A 6,472-nucleotide genomic window follows, 5' to 3' on the forward strand; every position below is an offset into this window, starting at 1 on the left:
GAATCTTCCATTCCTGCATGAACCTAAGCTCGCTATCTCGTTAATTCACGCACCAGCAAACAAAATAATTGCACTCGTTCAATCAAGCCAAAAATACGACGAAGAACCACGCGCGAAAAATTTCTACCGTTCCAACAGTTTTCACGTTTCTCCGCTATTTAACAGCACGCAAATAGACCAGAGCTCCCATAGAAACAGGCATTGCCTTATTCATACACCTGTCCAGGCATCTCCGCCGAGCCATTGCATTTTTACCATGCAGATTAAATCACGTAGAAAAGGACCGGTATCCACGTAAAGGTGCGCGTAAACGTGCGCCGATTTCCAAGGAGTCCATTCTCTATGGTGGTAGTAGGAGAATGCATGGTGGCACGCGGGCGTCTAAAACGAGCGGAAAATTATTGGCCGTTTCTCTACTTACATAAGCAATTTCACTGGATCACCGTGGTTCGTGAACGTGTCGCGGGTACCAGCCAAGGATTCTTCTTTTCGTCGTCGAAGAAAACGAAGAAAAGGAGGAATAAAAGGATTCCACGATTGTCGGATAACTCTGGTTCAACAAACGATCCAGAATTCACGATCGCGACTCCGCCACGAACGTATTTCATTCTCCAAGTAATCCCCGAGTAATCCTTTGATTTATGAAGACCTACTCGCGCCGCTTCTGCTCGTGATCAGTTCGTAAGCCAGTGAATCAGTCGGGCCGCTTTAATCGATCAGCAGTTTCAGCAACGACGGCTCTATGTTTCCCATCCGTTGCTGGTAACCGTTCAACCGATCTCGCGATATAAGATTAATTCTATGATATACATTCGTGAAGTCGTAGTGGCTTCGAGATTGGGTGTTTAGCTACTTTTGAGTAGTCTTCCAATCGTCTTAAGGATTATTGCAAACTTGATGAATTGATCTTGCTGGATTTTTCACAAAGATGTTATTAAGAATTCGGAGATCACATTATCAAACAGAATTCTAAAAGATCTCGTTCGTCTAGATTCAAATTCGTTCAATCGTAGATTCTATTGCAAGAAATTGATGTTTGTGACAAATAATGTTATCTATCCTTAGATGTTAGAAATACATTAAAAGTCTTATATTTGCGTAAATTCAGTAAACTAAATATTTTCATAACCATCACCATAAATCAGATATGGAGAGTACATTAAACTTCAATATAGTACTTAAGACCTTAAGAAAATACTCGATATCAATATCGAACTCTTATATAGGTCCTTAGGTTCACAGTAAACCTTTCATCGAAACCCACGTATACTCATACTCTTGAAAAGAGTATTCCAAGTATGTCAAACCTCCTACGGTCTTCTACCCAAAAATCTTCAAGTAGTACGAACCGATGATAAATTCCACACGACATCGAACGAAACGAACATAAGCCTCTCACAAACTACCAATTAACTTCGTAGCCTTAAAACTATATTTCTGGGGAAAATTTGTTAAAAATGACTTCTAACAAATAAAATACATACTTCTTAAAATTCACCTTGAAATTTATGATTCTCTATCTCACATATAAAAATACTTAATTATTTATTACCCTATAATTTCATCACTGACTGATATACCCGAATAAAAAAAAGTGCAATTGATCAGTTTAACTTCTCAGAGTCATCGTGTCTTCGATTAACGCAAAATAGGTCACTCGTTATCTTATCGTTAAATTCGATGCTAGATAAGATCGCATTTAGATATAAATCAAGCAACATTGGATAAAGGCAAAAGATGTAATTAATCAGTTTGATTTCCGAAAGATTTTTATCGTCGATTAATTTTGCAAAATTCTAGCTCATGGATGGCCGGTCGAATTGAGGTTCCGGCCCCGGAGGAGGCGCGTATTCGCGTAGCTGGCGCAATGGTCCCGGGATGCCGGTTGAGCCGACGCCGCGCCGTGCTCCGAAGGTTGCCGAGCAACCGGTGAATATGCGCAATTACCAGAGGACCGGGCGAGAACGAGCGAACGGACGCTAAGTGGGAGTTACCGAGGAGATTGTAAAATAGAATGTATCCCGCAATTACCCGGCCATCTAACGCGATCGAACGTAAGAGCCTGCCCGCGATTATCGTTCATGGGATCGGAAGTAGCTCCGACACGGGCCAACCGGCCTGTCTTCTGACCGTTTCCATCCGCAAGACGAAACTTTCATACAACTTCCTAACTTTCCCATCGTTTTTTTACATAATACATTCTCTGGTACTATTTTTATTTCCAATATTCGTAGTTAGAGAATATCGGATATTTTTCATGATTTTCTTCATATCCGTCGTGAATTTTTAGATTGTCTGTTCGTTATAAATTCACGATTGAATTAATTTGATTTTTTTCCACAGTCATAGCTTTTATCAGAAATTTTTTTAACGAATTTTAAGATCATCTATTGTTGAAAGAATTTAATATTTTTCCAATTTATGCTTGAATTAATTGGGTTTCTCGGAAGCCAGACTAATTAATTCCAGTTTTTATCTGGATACGTGATTAATATTGCCTTTTCAAAGAAACGGATTATTTGCTTCCATAAGTTTATTTATTAGAAGAAAATGGTATAAATTCTCGAAAAATCGTAACACTAGATTCAATTTCCCTTATTTCCCAATTTATGGAGTTAATCGATGTGAATTCCGAACAGCTCGATTTGAATTTTGAAATGTTTTCGATGGTTTTCGAACTAATTAGTCACAAGTATCATCGCGAAAACATACGGAGAAACACCGCAATTGTAAATTGCCGGCGTTCCTAACTTGAAAAGAAATAGGAGAAATATTAAAAGCATTAAATTAAGGTTGCAATGTATACCGTGAAAGCTTTCCATTAAAGGATACTAAAATAAAGAATGAAGTTCTTTGCGTCAGATCCACTCGCGGCATCCCATGCTCTGACGCGTTTACAAGTTTTACGGCGTAGCGCCATGCGGATAAACACATTCCTCTCTAACAATATTATCTCACAAAACATTTTCACGTTCTATCTACGTAAAAGATACAAGTTCTACGATATTATATGACGAACTACAATAACTGGAAAAATATTCTATATTACGTAGTAACCCTCTGCATGCAAATCTTATTCACCACCAACTAGGCTTCCACAAACAAGCTCTTTGAGACGTCTCCAAAGAAAAATAGCCAAGATGTTTAAGTTCAAACAAGCTACAACGGAACTAAGTCAATTTTCTTCTATAATTTACTAAAAAAAAAAAAAAAAAATGGAAAACTACAGGGAAAATTTTATAAATTCCCACTCACATTTATCTTTGATCCTTAAATTTTTTGAGGTACGAATTTATTAAAATCGTTTTAAACTGCTAATTTTTTTTTTTATTGCGAATTGATTTTTTCCAATAACCATTTACGAACATACTTATTAATTTATCTGTATTAAATAAAAAATATACAACGAGATAGATTTTTTAAATGATTTTTTTCTAATTTCAGAGCATGTTAGTTACATAACATTTCATAAAGTTAACATTTCATAAAAAGACAGATGGAAACGCGTACAATTCCAAAGCAAAACTGCTCGTTTCACGGGAAGAAAACATTTTCACACACAAGGGGGATGACAATTGCGAATGAAAATTCTGTTGCATTTAATTGAAGATCGAACGGTAACACGATTCGCTAATCAGACTTTCCTTTAATCCTCGGGGCTTACGTCGAAATTCGGTTCAGCGTTTTAATTGTCTCGTTGTCGGTCAAAGCTCCGCACTGGAAAGCGGCTCGATAAATATTAATAAGAGCGTTTTGTAACCGGGGACCGCGGGGCTCGTAAAACTAAAATACACGGTCCGTAATGCGGGATCGCGTTCCTCTCTCGGAGTTTCACGCGATTGAATCGACCGTCGTGTCTGGAAGAACGTATCGAAGGATTGAATCGCGTTAACCTCTGAAAGGACGCCTTTTAAATTTCCTTTCTCCATTCACCGGTGACTTTTCTTCCCTACCGACTCTCAGTTTTCCAAACGAAAAAACGTTCCTACATACACTACGTTAATTCGTTATCAAAGGCACGACGGAACTAACCGCAGAAATATTTTCCCTCGAGCTTCTCTACCCGCCATTCCGCTCTCCAAATACGATCTTTCTCGAAATATAATTATTCCCAGCCGAATAATTATTATTACGCCATAAATGTTTGTGCAAATTCATGTTCTTATGAATGCAACTGAAATGAAATTTCTTCGTAGCTTAAATATTAGAACACGTATTTTGTTTCGAATATTTGGAGTATTTTTTTCACATTCTGTGTGTTCTAGAAATATGACTGTTCATGATGAATGAATGTTTTGTTTTAGACATTTTGGACATTTTCGCGTATTCCACTTTCGTATTTATTCGCTGCCTTCTCTGTCTGAAAACGAATTTGAATTTACCAACTTTTAATTCCGAAATTACAGAAGCGTCTGGTTAACAGATTAAATTTTCCATAAACGCATAAACGTTCTAATGATTGTTATAATCCCTCGTCAAATATTATCGTCATATATTCCATCGCATACACGATGACTCATTCTACTCTACACAAGCGTACAAAAAATACATATCAGCAACTTATATCATCTTGCTGCCAGCTGTCAGAGACAAAGTTCTCTCGTCTACGAGGAATTTCGACCACTCCTTAGGTATCATTAAATCCACGCCAGTAGAAGAAGCAAAAAGAGGAGGATCGTATAACCTTTACGACGTCCCTAGGAATCAAGGAAAACACGAGGGATGAACACAGCCAGAAAGAGACCGTAAGAAAAGGAGCGAATTCTAAGACGAAGAAGAACAGGCTAAATAAGTGAACGATGCGCTATCGCGAACGACGCAGACGATACGAGCGGTTAGACGACGTCCAGGAGTAAGCGTCGAGATTATAAGGAACGCATACAAACCACCCCAGCTTGCTCTCTTCTCTTGGCGACCACGTGGACAGAAGACAGAGAACATTCAACGAACAAGCACAGCTAGAGCTACCTTGTACAACAAGGACGTCTCGTAACTGTAACCAGCGAGGGGAAGAGAGAGAGAGAGAGAAAGAGAGAAAGGGAAAGATAGATAGAGAAATACCTGCAAGAAACAGTAAAAGAGTGAAAAGGAGGAATATAGAGGGGGTGGTAAACGAAGGCAGAGAGGAAAAGGCAAAAGGAAAGCAGGACGCAAAGCTGGCAATGAGTAAGGAGAAGGATCAAGAGAGAGATCTTTCGGTGAGTGGAAGGGAGAGCTAGATGATTGGCAAAGAGAAAGAGGATGAAGAAGGAAAAAGAGAAAAGGTAACATGAGCGATGCGCTATCGCAAAACCCTGGCAGCGAACGCGGCACGACGCCGGGGTCGGCGCTATCGATTGGCGTCGGCGTTTCCTCGACGTCGCTATTTGCCCGCCGCCGACGTTTCCTTTCTCTCTTCCTCCTACTCGCCACCCTCTTCCATTCTCCCTGTCTTGCTTCCTCGTACGTTCTCACCTCCGCTCCGTTCATCCTGCTTCACCACCCTCGAACCACCCTCCTTTTCGTCTCTGTTTACCCTCGCTTCTTCTTCTCTCTCGCTCTCATAACGCTTCCTATAACGGTGTCTCTCTCTGTTGCACAGAATCACCCTTCTGTTCGTCGAGCTTCTACTATCTCTATATACTTCTTCTCTATCTTCTCTATTTCACTACACATTAGACGATCCCATCTCTGTCCCGCCGGATGATTCCACCACCGGCTAGAAGCAACCACCCTTCGTTCTCTCGCCATCTACACCCCCTTGTGCAGCCTGCTAGTTGCATAGCTCTCTTCGTTGGTCCCTCGTTGCTCTCCGTACCCGCTCCTACCCTCCCCCCCCGTCCACGACTCTTTTCCATCCGACGCGGTAACAGGTGTTGCTCCGGCCCCGAACTCGTACAAAATCGATGGGCAAGAGCCACATCGGCGTCGCGGCGAGGGGTGGGTTACCCCTGCCGGTTCGCTCTCTTGCTCGGCTTCCTCGTTCCTCTGCTCGTTTCAACCCCTCGATCGCGGAGCCAGCCAGAGCTTTATATATACACGTATACGTATAATGCCTGGCGTGTGTGTTCGCGAGACGGTGTGGCAGTTCGTTGGAGATGGAACGGAGCAAAAGCGAAACGGAGAGACGACGAGCAGTACGCTGCTCACGCTTGACAGGGGATGGTTGATAAAGCGGAACAAGGAAAGAAATAACCAACGTATAGGATAAAGAAGGAGAAGCAGTTTGCGAGGGTGAAAGAGGTACTGGAGATGGTTTACGGAGCAGGACAGAAATAGGGGCAAAGTATGGAAGAAAAAAAGAGACAAAGCGTAAAGAGGGTGGAGGAGGACTGGGAAGACAGAGAGGGCAACACCGGGCAGGTTGTGTGCAGGCCTTTTAGGGAGGGAAGCGAGAAGGAGCTCTGCACGAAGCGAGGAGGAAAGGACGCAGGCGCCCAGGACGCGGGGCGACGCTGCTCGACGACGCTGCATTGGCAGTTGCACCCCAGCC

This window comes from Bombus impatiens, unplaced genomic scaffold (assembly GCF_000188095.3).
Source record: "Bombus impatiens unplaced genomic scaffold, BIMP_2.2 scf_0136, whole genome shotgun sequence".
In the NCBI taxonomy this organism is placed as follows: domain Eukaryota; kingdom Metazoa; phylum Arthropoda; class Insecta; order Hymenoptera; family Apidae; genus Bombus; species Bombus impatiens.